The 15,523-nt window shown below is 55.6% G+C and overlaps 1 protein-coding gene across 4 annotated transcripts in view; it reads left to right on the top strand.

Annotated features, from left to right (window-relative positions):
• The first annotated feature begins 514 nt into the window (after positions 1–514).
• WSCD2 (WSC domain containing 2) overlaps positions 515–15,523 on the top strand; it is a 116,417-nt gene continuing 101,408 nt past the window's right edge. For 3 of the 4 annotated variants that reach the window (XM_058691071.1, XM_058691066.1, XM_058691068.1), the window contains exon 1: positions 515–792. The gene's annotated coding sequence lies outside the window, so the exon portion shown is untranslated. Of the gene's footprint in view, positions 793–2,668; positions 2,790–15,523 lie in introns of those variants that run through there. The other variant, XM_058691067.1, reaches the window with a different exon arrangement.

Raw genomic sequence — 15,523 nt, 5'->3', positions numbered from 1 at the left:
CATTTTACAGGCGGGCAGACCGAGGCCGGGAGGCCTGGCGGCTGCGGGAAGATCGGGTGGCACGCAAGGAGTTAAGCGGCGGCGGTGCTGTGGCTCCGCGCGAGGAGCGCGCCCGGTCGAGGCGCGCTGCTGGCGGCGGCGGCGGCGGCGGCGGCGGCGGCGGCGGCGGCGCGGGGAGCTCGGGCCGGAGACGGGAAGTCCGGGCGGCGAGCGAGGCAGCGCGCGAGGCGGCGAGCGGGAGGCGAGGCGGCCGGAGCCCCGCGCCCAGCCGCCGCCCGCGCCCGGCGCGCCCCGGGCTCGCCCTCCCCGGGCCGGGTGACCGCGCGGGGCCTCGTCGCGGCGCGGGGCGCCCGCAGTGCCGCCCGCCCGCCCGCCCGGGCGCCAGGCTCGCGGGAGCCCGGCTTCCACTTCGCGCCGCCGCCCGCCCGCCTCCCCGGCTCGCCGGCTGGCGTCGCCACCGCCTCCTCGTCCCCCGGCCGCCGCTGTCGCCGCTGCTGCAATCCAGGACGCACACTCTTCCACTTTCCCGCTGGCGGCGCGCAGGACGCCCCTCGCGCCGGCCCCGGAGAGCTAGCCGTCCCCCCCCCCCACCCCCCCGGGGCCCCGGCCGGAGCGGGCTCGGCGGCCGGCGAGGAAATCCGGACTCGGCTTTCCCTGATGCCACTGCAGCAGCTGGCAGCCGGGAAGGCGCCCACGGAGCGGGCGCGCCGAGCGGGACGCGCGAGCCGCGGAGGGAGACCCCGGCGCCTGCTGGGACCCGCTGGCAGAGTTTGCAAGTGGCCGCGACCCCAGGTAAGGGCTGAGGCGCCCCGACCGGGCGGGAGGGCTCCAGAGGGGAGCGGGGCGCCGAGCTGCTGCGAAAGATTCCTGCCGCCCCCAGACCGGGCTTCCAGGTCCAGCCGCTTCCCCGCAGGCTGGGGGCTCGGCGCCCGGAGTCAGGTGTGTAGCGAAAAGCCGAGCGAGTGGTGACAACCCAGCGTTGGTAAATGACAAACTTTCTCTCCTCGGGCAGAGGGTGGGACATTCCGGCTCCTCCGGGCGGCCTTCCTGCGGGCATCCCGATGGGTCCCCAAAGGCAGGCAGGCAGGCACTCGAGGCTTCTCAGGCTCAGCTGGGCCACGGGGAAGGCGGTGGGCCCCTTTAATTTAATTCACGAATGACCCCCTTTCTCGGCCAGTTCAGAGTTCCGAGGGAGAAGGAGCTGGTCATGTTTCCAGTTTGGCTTTACGAGGTGCTTGTTGCGGTGATGCTGGGGTGCATGCGGTTTCCTGGCGTCTGGAGCCGGCATCCAGCGCTGCCCAGGGGACGGGCTTTGTGTGAGGGCTTTGCAGGCTTGCTTCTGTCCATTCCTGCCCTGTGTGTGTCAGGAGGCGAGGAGAGGACTGGGGACAGGGGGACCCACGCAGTCAGAATCCCACGGCCCCAAGTGTCATCCCAGGAAGAAACTCATCTCCTTGGCGGATACACTAGGAGAGGTGGGGATCACCTCCCATTAACTGCAGCTCCTTAGATGAGCAAAAGACTTGGCGGAAGTTACCTGGGCCGCTCAATGAGACCATTCAGAGCCTGGGGAGGGGCCAACTTTGTGTGGAAAAGGGGCTGGAATGGACAGCTGGGTAGAGGCTCCTGGCATCGTCATCTGTGGCTCTGGGGAAGTGGGTAGTCCCCCCACAGTCTAGATCCCTCGAGGCTCTGCCGAGACCGGCACATAGCTCATGAGTTCGGCCAGATTATTCTTCCTCCTAATGAGAAGCATGGTCTACAGAGGCCACCTGGTCTCTGAGGATCATTTTGGAGCCACCCCAGTGGTCACAGCCTTCTAGATGCATCGTGCTTCTTAGCCGGGCTACAGCCTAGGGCTCGGGTCATCTCGATGGACGGAAGTGCTTCTGACTGTGACCTGAAGGGTGGAAATAGTTCGCTGGTCCTGCTTGGGCTGGGCCTCTGCCTCCGGGGAATGGCATCGCTGTGCGATGCTGGGACTGTTCTTGAGGTAGGGGTCTCAGGACCTTCTGTTCTTGCTTAGGATTCTGACCTGGGACCCTGCTAGGAGCTGCCTCCCTGGGCTGCGGAGACCTGAGGTCAGAGGCTGGTGCTCGCTGGCCCAGGGCAGCCTCGTCTGTGGGTCAGAAGACAGAGCTGCCAGACTGCAGTCCATTTGCTGTGTGACTTTGGGCAAATCGCTAGACTTCCCTGGGCTCCGGTTGCCGCCTCTGCAAGATGGAGAGATTTCACGTGTCCTCGGAGGTCCTAGTGCAGACGCTCTTCGGCCCTGAGCGCTCGTCAGGGATGAGGTTTTCAAAACCCCGTAACGTAGTTCGGTGTGTAAGAGGCGGCGTCTGAGTGCGTCCAGTCGCTTCGCCCTCCGAACCTCGGGCGTCTCTGTAAGGCGGGGAGTTCCCTGTTCCTGTTAGGAAGGGTGTGGGTGGGGGACCGACATGGTGCGTGGAAAGTGCTTACTGTAGAGTCTGGTGAGGACTGGGGCTCCACGGACACGGGCAGGCAGCAGCAGGGCTGTCTGTTTTCGGGTCTCGTGTGTGAGCACGCGGGTGCCGTTTTCCCCTGGGAGGCTGTCCCCGTCCCACCTGAGCGCCAGGTGATGGCGACTGGGGGGAGGGGGGGGCAGGGCCCTTGTTCTCTCCAATCAGCTGACACCTGCAATCCCCACCCCCTTACTGCTTCCTCATAAGAGCTCTGCTGGGCCAGCATCTCCTAGAGGGGAGCTCGGGGAGGTCTGGGAGGGATGCCTGCACCCAGCTGCTGCGTCGCCATGACAACAGAAGGTGGAGGTAAGCTGTCTCCATGGCTTCAACTTTGCGGCTGTGTAGGGACCCGGGGCCAGGAAGTTCAGTGCGTCTGGATGTCAGGCACCCGGTCTGCTGAGGCTGTTGGAACAGGCGAAGCTGCTGTTCCCTACAGGAACAGCTGCGCCAGGGAAAGTGCTGTGTGTGGGGGGGTGGGGGGTGGGGGGGGGTAAGGGAGAAGGGTTTCTGAGATTGCGGAGAAATGCAGTAGATGGGTCAGTCTTCTTTCTCTCTGAGTTGGTTCCGAGGCTTGGGACATCTGTGTCCTTCCCCACGCTAGGGCTCCCCTGGGTCCATGCTGAGCCCGCTGGTGGGGAAGGCAGACCTCACGTCGGCCGCCCCGGAGTGAGTTCATGGGCGTGCGGTAGGGACTCGGGCAGAGGCAGTTCTGCAGGGAGCTCGCTCAGTCCGTGGCCTTGACTTTTAGGACTCTAATGAGCAGTTTGTTTTCTTGGCGGAGTAGGACGTGGGTGTGTGTGTGTCGATGCCGTGTGTGAGCGCGTGTGTAAACGAGTGCGTTCTCACGCAGGTTTGTGCACATGGGCTCACGGGAGTCTGACTTACATAGAAACCTTACGTGTGTGCGCGCATGTGAATAGTGCAGGCTGGGTGTGTACTTGTGAGATTGCATGTCCGTGGATTTACGAGTGTGTGTGTGTGTGTGTGTGTGTGTGTGCATGCATGTGCCTGCGAGGGAACGGGTGCCTGCGTGAGTCAGAGCAAGCGTGGGTGTGTGTGCACACTTGGGAGCATGCAGCCGTTGGGTGTATACGAGTTGGACGTGTGTCTGTGACCGGGCAGGTGCCCGGCCGCTCGGCTGCACACGCGGGTCTGGCGGGTCTGTGTGGCGATGCGTGTGTCGGAGAGGCCAGGCGGGTCTGCCTGGGTGCGACGTGCTTTAGCAGCTGTGCGAGCTGCCTGCACCTGTGTGTGTGGGTGTTTGTGAGCGCCTGCACGCGTGTGCAAGGATGTGGTGTGGACTTGTGGTACGCGCTTAGAGCCTGCACGTCTTCCAGCGTGCCTTTGTGTCTTTGCACGTGTGTATACAGCGTTGCACACTTGCCCGACTCTGTGTACGTGTGTGGACCTGGTTGTTGGGGTGCAACCTCTGTGAGCTTGTCTGTGTCTGTGTGTGTTTCTGTGGGTGTCTACCTGTGTGTGTGGCAGGGTAAACTTTTTGTGCATCCCCTTGTGTATATGCGTGTATCTCTGAGGGCGTGTGAGGGCACTGCACACCTGATTGTATCTCTGCGTGTACGTGTGTGTTTCTGAGGGTCGGTACTGGTGTGTTCGTTGCAGCGTCCATTTGAGCGTGTGTCCGTGTGCAGGTGTCGCTGAACGTGTGTTTGGGGGGTTGCGGTGTACCTTTTGCACACATCTGCTGTGGATGAGTGAGTTTCTGAGTGTGTGTGTGCCTGGGGTGTATTTTCCTGTCTGTGGGGGTGGTAGGATTTCTGTGTGTATAGTGTGTGTGTGTGTGTGTGTGTGTGTGTGTGTGTGTGTGTGTGTTCTGAGCATGTGTGTCTCTGTAGGTATGTCTGAGTGTCCACAAGGGTGTGTGTGGGGGGTGTAAGCACTACCAAGAGCTTCTCAACAGAAAACATCTCTGAACCTTTGAAACTGCCCTTTGTGGGCGCCTGGGGGGCTCAGTCAGCTAAGCGTCTGACTTCGGCTCAGGTCGTGATCTCACGGTCCACAAGTTCGAGCCCTGCGTCGGGCTCTGGGCCGACAGCTCGGAGCCTGGAGCCCGCTTCGGATTCTGTGTCTCCCTCTCTCTCTGCCCCTCCCCCGCTCACACTCTGTCTCTCAAAAAGAAATAAAACAATAAAAAAACAATAAAACCACTCTTCGCCCTGCCCACCCCCCCCTCAAGTTGGGACCGTGTTGTGCTGTACACCCACCAGGTGTTGCTTCAGTGATCTGTGCCAGCTCCGAGCAGGTTGTCGTGACGTTGTGTGTGCAGTTTTTCAAGTGCCTCTGCTCTGAAGTCCCTGTACCGCCCCCCCTCCCCCGCCCCCGGCACCTCGGGTCTCTCTCACCCAAAGCCCGCGCTCAGGACGGTTGCTGAAAAACTCACAGATGTTAAGAGCGCAGGTATAATTTTAGGCAGAAGGTCTGAAAATAGGCAGCCTAGGATGCACTGAACGTCTCGACAGCAGTGTTTCTAATTAGGAGCAACTTGTTTTCCTTAAATAAACAAATCAAGTGAGGAAAGAAATTGCCTGAGATTAATGGCTCCCCGGAGCAGGTCCAGATGTTGGGAAGATGGGGATGGGGTCCCCAAGGACTGTAAGTGTTGAGCACTTGGGGTCTCTTCCAGATTTTGACCACATGCTGATAGGCAGGGGCAGGACAGGAAGGCGGTGAGGAGGGCAGGGCCGGCGTCGGGCCCCCTTTCCGAGCTTTGGCTGGTGTTTGGTGATTGGGATATAGAGGCATCACTGGCCTGTACCCCTGCCCTTAGCTGTGAGGCTCTGCCATTTTTCTCCCTCAGGGTGCTCCTTCACTTTGGGTTTGGCCACGTGACTGACTTTGGTCATTAGCGGGAGGTGGACGTGACTGCGGGTCCGTTCCAAGCTTAGGTCTCGAGGGGCCTTGTGCGTTTCTGCCGTGGCTAAGGGAAGAGCTCCCCCAAGGCCGCTGGTGCCCCTCAGCCTGGCCCCAGAATGAACACAAGTCCGACCACCCTGAGCCCAAACCTCAATAAAGAGCCTCGCTCAGCCAAGCTCCTTCCTGCTGGCCACAAGCGGGTTAGCGAGGTCAGTGCTCCTTATTGCGCGTTCCTGGGGTTTTATGGTTGTTTGTTACGCACCGTTACTGTGGTTGTAGCTAACCGATGCAGTTACCAGCAGTCTGTATTTCCTCCTCTTTCGCTGCGTCATGAATACCTGTACTTCCGACCGTGGATATCCCCCTTCCTACCTTGCTTTCTGCTCATCTCAACCTCAGCGGTGATAAGGATGATGACACATGATGTTTTGGGAAGTGCTGACCAGACATCATGCCCCAATGCCCTGGGAGGTAGTTTTCTGTTACTGTCTTCTCCTGTAATCTACCACAGATTGCCCCATCTCACAGCCCAGAAGAGGCATCCCGGGAATTTGCACCCAGATCCCCGACGTCATAGACCATTTTTTCAAAAATCTTTTTCATGTGTATTTATTTATTTTGAGACGGAGCGAGAGCGCAAGCAGGGGAGGGGCAGAGACACAGGGAAAGAGAGAGTCCTAAGCAGGCTCTGTGCTGTCAGTGCAGGGCCCGATGCCGGGCTTGATCTTGTGAACCATGAGGTCATGACCGGAGCTGACATTCAGAGCAGATCGCTTAAGTGACCAAGCCAAGCAGGCTCCCCCAGAGACACGTGTTTAAAGACAATGATGTCATAGTGCCTCCCCAGTGCCCGCAGGCATTTTCGACAGGACTGACGGCATAGCATACATTTGGCCTTTTCCGTTTAACGCACCTGGAGGTTGGATAGGCAGGAATGAATCATGTCATCGAAGTGGGAAGGGTCTGTCTGGATCGAGGAATGATTTGTTCATTCATTCATTCATTCCCACATTCATTCATTCAGCATCAGTGATTGCTGATAATCCGTATTGGCTCAGAATCTTACAACTGTCCTGTTCTGTGCTGGGCACAGAAGATACAGAGGTAAGAGACCCCAGTTCTGTCCTCAGGCGCCTACAGTTTGGAGAGGAGGAAAGAGGCAGAAGAGACTGGGATCCAGCCTAGTCTTGACCTCTTCCTGGGAGCAGCTTCAGCCCTCCCACCTGGCTGTTGAAAAAGCAAAGGTCGTCATGTTGACTAAGTCCTTCACACTATGCTTGGCACATGGGAAACCCCAATAAACGGTATCTTTTCTTCCTCGTGTTCTTCCTCTTCTTTCTTATGGAGGAGACAGTTGAATGTCATAGCCAGAGCAATGCCGAGGTAGCCGAAACCAGGGGTCACGGGTAATAACCGTCTTTGTCTGAAACTGTGAGGTATTTCAGGAGGCGGGATTTAGTGCCAAAACCAGAAGAATCCCATGCAAACCAGGAAAAGCTACTTACCTTAGTCCTAGAGGAGGTGTTGGACCCCACTTGGAACGATTTAGAACAGAGCTTGGTAAACACAGGCCAACTCCAATCCACCGACTGCTTTTATAAATAAAGTTTTATTGGGGCACAGGTGAGCCATTCATTAATACATTGTCTATAACTGCTTTCTGGCGATAACTGCCGAGTTGAGTAGTTGTGGCAGAGTCCATATGGCTTGCACAGCCTGAGATATTTAGTATCAGATCCTTACAGGAAAAAAAATTGCCGACCTCCGAGCTAAAAAGCCCAGCCAGTGTCCTGGGCGTCAGCCAGGAGTGGGGAGGCAAGAAGTCAGTGCACTTGGCTGAATCACTGTGGATCAGGTGGTACATAGGGCTTGCCTCCAGGGGCTCAGGAAGAGGGTAGCACCTCCAGAGGTTTATGAGCTTGGAGAATTCTTAGATGGGGAGATGTAGACCCAGAGAAGGGAAGACACTCCAGGGCCATCCAGCCAGTGGGAAGCAGGTGACTAGGGTCTTAATACCTGGCGACTGGAGTATAGCTGGGTGCTCTTCTCACCTCCAACTCCAACAAATGCATCCTGGAGTCCTAGGCGGCAGGAGGGCCCGGCCCCGTGTGCTTCTCACGTCCAGGTGTTCAAGTTTCTAGCACAGCTCCCAGGTATATTGTTAAGGTTGCTGATTCCTTTAAATTCTCTGTGTAGCCCCGCGAGTGCAGGTGATGAGAAGGGCTTCCGGATGGGAAGTGAAGGATCCGGGTCCCCACTCTGCCACCCTTTGACTTTGTGGCCTTGAGCAAGTCTCTTCCCCTTTCTGGGCCTCGGTTTTTCCATCTGGAGAGTGGGAGAGAAATGATACGTAATTGCTAAGGACTTTACCAGTAAGGCCTTTGATGGTCCCATTTTCTTTCTCGTAGGCGTAGGGGCTATGCCTCTGCTCCAGGGTTGTCCTGCAGGATCCTGTTCTGCGGACCCTCCTGAGGATGAGAATAATGATGGTGATGCTAATGGGAATCATCCTCCTGGCCTCCGTTTGTAGGGTGAATCAGAGCTTCACTGCTGTTCTCTGACTGAGTCCTTGTGACAGTCAGTCCTGTGAGTTAAAGGACCCCTGTCTCTTCAGGTGAGAACACGGAGGCTCAGAGAGGTTCGTTCGCTTAGCAGGGTCACACAGCCAGTAAGGGGCAGAGCTGGGGTTTGAGCCCAGGTCTGTCTGACCCCAAAACCTGTGTGCCCGGCCTCTCCTGTGTCCCCCCCTCTGCTGTGTGGCCACTGGCTTTCCCAGGTGGAGGCGATGAGCTATTTCAGGAACCCCTCAGAGGCAGGCTGCTTTCTCTTCCCTGTGATTTATTAACGTGGGCATGTCACGAGCCAGACCGGGCTCCGTTCTCACAGGCCTGATGATGGCCAGTGCAGGTCTGTGGGCAAGGCTGTGGCCTGGGTGGGAGTGAGTGACCGTGCATGGCCAGAGGGTCACCCCCCCCCCCCAGGACACTGAAGGGCAGTTGACTCACATGGGCCTGAGGTGCTAGGACTGTGTGCATTGGCAGATTCACAGCCCCTGGACCTCCAGGAAGCTGGGGCCACACGACGTTTGCCATGATGAACCATGTAGTTTCTGGAGATGGCAGAACATTCGTGTTTCTCCTTCTCTTAGATTGTCCCCAAGGTGAGCCCTACTGTGCCGGGATGGCCCTGATGTCTCCCTGCAAGGTGTCCATTGATGAGCGAATGGCCTGGGTTCTTTGTCGTTTGAATGCCCATCCTGTGGGACAAAGAGAAAATCCAGAATCTCTGGAACCATCGGACTTGCTTTCATTCTCATAAAGCTTTTAAGCATAACACCGTAATAACTGCGGCCGTATTTCCTGGAAACTCTGCTATATCAAAAAATAGAACAAGAAAGGCATCCCATTCAATCACCACAGTGTCTCTATCAGGAAAGAGCCAGCATTTCTCGCTCAGAGACTATTTACTCATACTTTGCACACCATTCTGACGAGCTCGGTGACCTGATTTCTCAGACTTGTAGCCTCTAGAGGGAGCAGATTGGACATGTGTGGGTGGGTAGAGAAAACATGGTGACCGCAGCCAGGAGTGACAGCTGGCAGCCTGAGAACAAGGTACAGATGAAGAGATTATAAAAATGAGCATGAAGGGGCGCCAGGGTGGCTTGGTCCGTTAAGCATCCGACTTGGGCTCAGGTCATGATCTCGCGGTTTGTGAGATCGAGCCTCGCGTGAGGCTCGCTGCTGTCAGCACAGAGCCTGGAACCTGCTTGGAATCCTCTGTCCCCTTCTGTCCTCTTCTCTCCCACTCAGTGTCACACCGTGTGGCCTATCGGAGAACAGCAAAGGTGCTGGCTTCTGTGATGGCGTTAAGGACCAGTGAGCCCCATTCGGTTGGCAGAGCGAAGGGTGAAGAATCATTCATTGTATAAAATACTTCAGTCCCCGTGGTTAACTGATAAATGTTTCTGTGTACGATGCTTCAGGTGTCTGAAAATTCTCTGAGACGGAACTCTTCATTTCTTACGGTGTTGAGTGAGTGACATCTTCCCGTACCTAGAAGAGTATCTGGCACATGGTGGGAGCTCAGGAAATAAACACTCTTTGAAACACCCAGGCAAATCTGGGTGTTCCAGTGCCGGTCTCTTAACAACAGCCAGTGAGCGGTTCCATCTCTGGCCTCAGTGTTCTCATCTGTAAAAGGGGGGGGGGCGGCGTGCGCAGCTGCAAACGGGCTAACGCTGCTGCTGAAAAACCAGAGCACCTCTGTCTGTGCTCGGCGTCCGACTTGGGACGTTTGCTTCCGTCGCGTGTATCTCATTCGGGAGCCAGCCGTCTGCAGAAAGCAGGCTGGCGGGGGCACTACGAGGCGGGGTTCTGGCTGTCCGCTGGTTCGCCTGCAGAAAGGCCCTCCAGCACAAGACACTGGGATGGAGTTGGGTGATGAGCCAGCCTAGCAGATGCCACGGCCCCAGAGAACGACAGCAGCACCTTCTACACCCGTGTCCTGTAGCCTGCCTCACTCCGGTCTGATTTTGGAGTAGGGACCAAGACCTTGGTCTGCACGGTTGAACAGGCTTGCGTTCGGTTCTCAGCTCTGCCACTTACCCGCTGGGCGACCTTTGGCAAGTTGCTTGAGCGCACCGTGCCTCCGCCTCCCCATCTTTGAAATGGGAACGACCCTGCCGGCTGGGATGAGTTGTTACGGGGATTCAGCGAGATCACGCCCGGTGGCTAGTAAGTACACGGTGTGATCATCTAAGCCAGAAGACAAGTCGTTTGCTCACGTGGGCGTAGCTTAGGTGTCTCCTGGGCCTCTGTTCAGGACCCGTGGGGGAGAGGAGGCTGCCATTTGCTGCGTTTTCCTCAGACCAGCTGGGGCATCGCCAGCAAGTTTTTCTCTTTGAACTTGAGCATCCTCTTCCATTCGAAAGCACATTTGGGCATCCGTTCATTTATGCGGCGTTCCTTTATTGGGTGCCTACCTCACACGAGAGCTTCCCGGTTCTGTGCTAGGCCCTGGAAGGTGACTCCAACTGGCAAACCATCCAACAACAACGAATCTAGCAAGGCACAGGCTAGAGGGGCAGAACCGGGACTCGAACGCGGACCCAACCCTAGAGCCCATAGTCTTTCTCAGCCTGGTCTCCTGCCTCGGGCGCCATGCACACCCAAAGGCGGACGTGCGAGCAGATTTTGAGACAAGCTGGGAGGACATGGGTCGGGGCTGTGGACGCGGGAAAGGGAAGTCCTGGTGTTGAGAGAATCCGTGGCATGCCGACCCCCGGCGGGGTTCACCCGTTTGTTTGCTCTGCAAGTTTTTATTTGAGCACTTGCTGTATGCAAGCCCTGCGAAGGCAGTGGAGACAAAAACAAGACGCTGTCCTGCATGTGGTTACAACTCAAAGTAACTGTCAGGAGGCAAGGTGCCTGACACCGGGAAGGCACAGATGAGGGCCTTTGAAAGGAAGGCTGCCTTGAGAAAGAGAAAAATGAGCTGGGATCCGAAGGCTGAGCAGGATTAACCAGGCGAAGGATGGGAAGACAGAGGAAGCAGCATGTGCAAAGGTCCTGGGGTAGGAAGGAGAGTGGCGTGAACCTGGGACATGGACGCTGGGGCTTTTAGGGTGGGGAGGAGCTGGTACACAATGTAAGTGGACAATTCTCAGGGTCTTGTGGACTGCGTGTGTGTTTTGTTCTTTATCCTTCTAGCAGTGGAGAGCCTTGTAAAGATTTTAAGCGCAGAGTGTGAAATGATTCCGTTAAATCCTGGTCAGAGCCGCAAGAAAAACCCCGCACCCCCATGTGAGGTGGGAGCCCATTGAAATCCCAACAAAGAGGGAGCTGAGCGGACACCAGTGATTTCAGGATTTCAGCCTCATTATGCAAAACACACAGCCTTCCAAGGGAGAGGTGAGCTTTGGAAGAAAGAGTCAACAAATTAGTTTTTTAATCTGCTTTAAGTTGCAGAAATGCCCCGTCTTCCTTCCATTGTCACCTGATGGCCTATAGGCTATTTTAACTTTTATTAGAGAATTTGTTTGTTTTTTTTTTTTAATTAAAGGAGTTTTTTCTTTTTGAAAAACAGATCCCAGCCGTGTCTTGATAAGATAGAATTAAAAATGGCACTGGGGAAATGCCACGGAAAGCTTTGATTTTCCTCCTTATGGCATCTGAACTGATTTAAATAATAATTATATATTTCATCATGCTGCCACCGCCCCTCCCTTCCTGGCCTTCCCAACACGCCACAGTTTCCCAGCAGCTCTGCGCATACACTGTCCCTAAAATCCTTAACTCGGTGCTCCGAGCGGCGCAGGGACGGCCGTAAGAGACCCGTGAGATTTCTGACCTAAGTGCTTTAGGTTTAGGGCAAAATCTTGCTCAAATTCATTGTTAGCAGTTCACAGCTGTGTGGCCTTGGGTAATTCACGTCAATCCCCTTAGCCTGCAATTGGTCCCTCATGTAAAATGGAAATAACGTTAGTGTTTATACTTACCAGGATTCTTTTGGTCGTAAGAGACAGAAGATTCAACTGAAACGTCACTACATTCTTTTTTTTTTTTTTTTTTTTTCAACGTTTTTTATTTATTTTTGGGACAGAGAGAGACAGAGCACGAACGGGGGAGGGGCAGAGAGAGAGGGAGACACAGAATCGGAAACAGGCTCCAGGCTCCGAGCCATCAGCCCAGAGCCTGATGCGGGGCTCGAACTCACGGACCGTGAGATCGTGACCTGGCTGAAGTCGGACGCTTAACCGACTGCGCCACCCAGGCGCCCCGACGTCACTACATTCTTACCCTGAGGCACGAAAGGGAACATCTGGGCTCGTGTAACTAGCAGGTTAGCTTCAGGTGTGGCTGGGTCCAGGGGCTCAACTGTGTTACAGCTCTCTCCCTTGCTCTCTCTCTCTCTCTCTCTCTCTTCCTCCTCCCTCCCTCCCTCACGGTTTTTTGGCTCTCCTTTTCTCTGTGTGCGCTTCCTACTGAGGCAGGCTCTGGCTGTCTTCTGGGCACAAATGCCCATCAGTGTCTCCATGTTTACATGGTGCCAGCTGCAAGCCCAGTTCCAGCAAGTGCTGGAACTGAGCCCTGGGGCCTCCTGGGGCCAGTCACCATGGCCAAAGAAACAGAGACATGTAAGTTGGCCCCAATCTAAGTCACGTGACCCCTGGAGCCTTGTGGGGGTGGGGCGGATGCTCTTGGCTGCTTCCTAAGCCACAAAGACCGACAGGGGGAGAGGGATGGGTCCCCAAAGGGAAATCAGGACCCGGGGAACCGAAGAAGGGGAAGTGAATGCTGGGCAGGCTAAAATGACTTCTTGGTAGACAGCTTGTCACCAGTTGCTGGTATGCTGAAATGAGTTCAAGCACGCGAGGTCCTCGGTATGTGCTGACTCGCGTTAGTATTGCCATGGCGATGATTGCCACCAGCACGGGATTCTAGAAGCTGTGGGGTGGGGGCGGTGGGGGCGCTCTCCAAGTAGTTAGGGTGATGGGGACACCCCTGCCCGGGAGACTCGGCCTGGACGTCCCCTTGACCGCTGCGAGCCTTGGACCTGTCCCTGCCCTTCCAGCTCTGGTCTCTGAAAGCCACTGTCCCTAACAGGTTCCCCTCTTGTGTCACTTGACCAGCCAAAAGCTGTGATGGCTCAGGGGAGGTGGGGAGGGGTCGCATATGCAGACCCCTACAGGGGCGGGCGGGTCCCATGGGAAGGAGACAGAGCAGAGGGACAGTAGTGAAGCAGAGACAGCTGCCTCGTCATCGGAGGCTCTTGCTTCTAGTCCCAGCCCACTGTCGCAGGGGAGTGCGGAGCCCTGGGTGACCACCTGTCTCCACTGTTTTTTCCAAGAGAATTCCAAGGTTTGTGTTTGTTTAAGTTTGTTTACTTTTTGAGAGAGAGAGAGAGAGAGAGAGAGAGAGAGAGAGCAGAGGAGGGGCAGAGAGAAGGAGAGGGAGAGAGAGAATCCCAAGCAGGCTCCACACTGTCAGCGCAGAGCCCGATGTGGGGCTTGAACCCATGAACCGTGAGGTCATGACCCGAGCCAAAATCAAGAGTCAGATGCTTTACCGACTGAGCCACCCAGGCGCCCAGAGGATTCCGAGGCTTTACGCAAAATTCACCCAGTTGTAAATGTTGGCCACCAAATTCAGATGTTTCTATTTTATTTTATTTTTTGTTTTTTTTTTTAAACATAATTTTCATGTTTATTAGTATATGCAAACAAAGAAGCTTCCTGCCCCACCCCCCCGCTTGGATTCTGTGTCTCCCCATCTCTGTGCCCCTCCCCCGCTTGTGCTCTGTCTCTCAAAAATATATAAACATTTAAAAAAATTAAAAAAAAAAAGCACAGTTACTGTCCTAGATTTTAAAATGCTATTTGTAAAGTTATTAGAAACATACAGGTTTTTAGTGAAATTCATGGTCCCTTCATATAGTGGGAAATACTGATTGTAACACACAGGACAGACCAAACAAGCATGTCCGTGGGTGTATTTGGATCAGTGCTGTAAAGTCAGGTGTCCCCAGCGAAGGGGACACGGAGCCTGTCCTGCCTGAACCGTAGAGAGCTTGTGTTGTGGATGACCTCAGAAGACACACCCGGCTCGGTGTTCTGGAAACCGGGGTCATGCACGTTCAGCATCCTCTTGGATGGTCACAGGGGGACCTTTACACTGTGAGCTGCACCGTTTGTAACAGGCTCTGTGGATGGAATTCTGTGAGAACAGCCGCTTAGACGCGGTTCATTTTGCTGCCCGAGATTATTAATGTTCTCTCTGATTTCCTGCTTCACACTGTTGATATCCTGGTATAAACCTTTCCCTGCAGAGGCTGAGAAGGTAATTCAACCGCCGTCCCTTCAGGTGAGGCAGGATTCAATCCTGGCTCCCACTCTCTGCTGTGTGACTGAGGGCAGGTCACTTTGCCTCTCTGAGTCTCTGTGTTCTCTTCGGTAACGGGGATCCTCGGAGCTCCTGCCTCCTAAGGAGGGGTCAGGCGCAGAGTAGGTACTCAGCAAAGCTCAGCTTCTCCTGGGAGCTGGTTCTGCTCCTTCTACATACTACATACCAGGCCCTTTCCCAGCACAGACGCCCTTTTCTGCTCACAGCAGCCTGAGGCTAGCGGCTTTACCATCACGGTCACCTTTTGTACGGGTGTGGAAACTGAGGCTCTGAGCAGTGAGAGGATTTGCCAAGGTCACAGAGTGAGGGCACGCAGAGCTGAATTTGAACTCCAGCCTGTGTGCATCCAGAGGTCGTGGCTTTTCGGAGAGGGGCCTACCTCCTTAGGGAATCAGTTGGGCATATACACCAAACCGATGGGTGTAAGGACCCCTTAGCTGCGGAGTCTAGACCCAGCTCTGCTGCTAACATGCTGTGTCACCTCAGGAAAATTTCTTCACCTCCCTGGCCCTCTTTTCCCTCGCTCCTGAAAAGACCTCGTTCCCTTCTGCCACCTCGGGGCCTTTGCACACGCTGTGTCATCTGGCCGGCATGCTTCCCTCCCCATCGCTACCCTTCTTCACCTGGTTAATTGCAGCTCCTGCTTTGCGTCTTGGCTGAAGCATTGCTTCTGAGAATTCCTCTGGGGCTCCCTTAGACCGGGTCAGATCTCCCCTGCCATGAGCTCTCCAAACTCTGGATCAGCCCTTCAGGGTCTGTGATTCTAGCGCTGAATGATGATGTAAACTGCCCTGTGTTGCCTCTACCGGACTGTCTGCTCTGGGTGAGGGTCACAACACCCCCGAGCCCCCCCTGCCAGGCTCACACTCCAGACCTGCCACACGGTGCAGCAAAAGGGTGTGGTTATTCCCTGAAATTTAAAAGGAGGGCTGAGGGCGCCTGGGCGGCTCAGCCAGTTAAGCATCCGACGCTTGGTTTCGGCTCAGGTCACGGTCTCACCGTCTGGGAGTTCGAGCCCCGCATCGGGCTCTGTGCGGACAGCGTGGAGCCTGCTTGGGATTCTCTCTCTGTCCTTCTGCCCCTCCTCTCCTCGCGCGCTCTCTCTCAAAGTAAGTAAAACTTAAAAAAAAAATAAACAAAAGGGGGGCCGAGGACCCTCATACACTGCCGGCAGGAGCGTGAATTAGCTCGGCCGCTTTGGAAGACCACTTGGCAGTGTTTGCCGAAGTGGCATGAGACCGCCTCTAATCTTCTTTTCCACTTTGG

The sequence above is a fragment of the Neofelis nebulosa genome, chromosome 11 (genome assembly GCF_028018385.1).
Source record: "Neofelis nebulosa isolate mNeoNeb1 chromosome 11, mNeoNeb1.pri, whole genome shotgun sequence".
Lineage (NCBI taxonomy): Eukaryota > Metazoa > Chordata > Mammalia > Carnivora > Felidae > Neofelis > Neofelis nebulosa.
The sequence above is the reverse complement of the archived record's forward strand: the minus strand, read 5'-3'. Positions and strand labels throughout refer to the sequence as shown.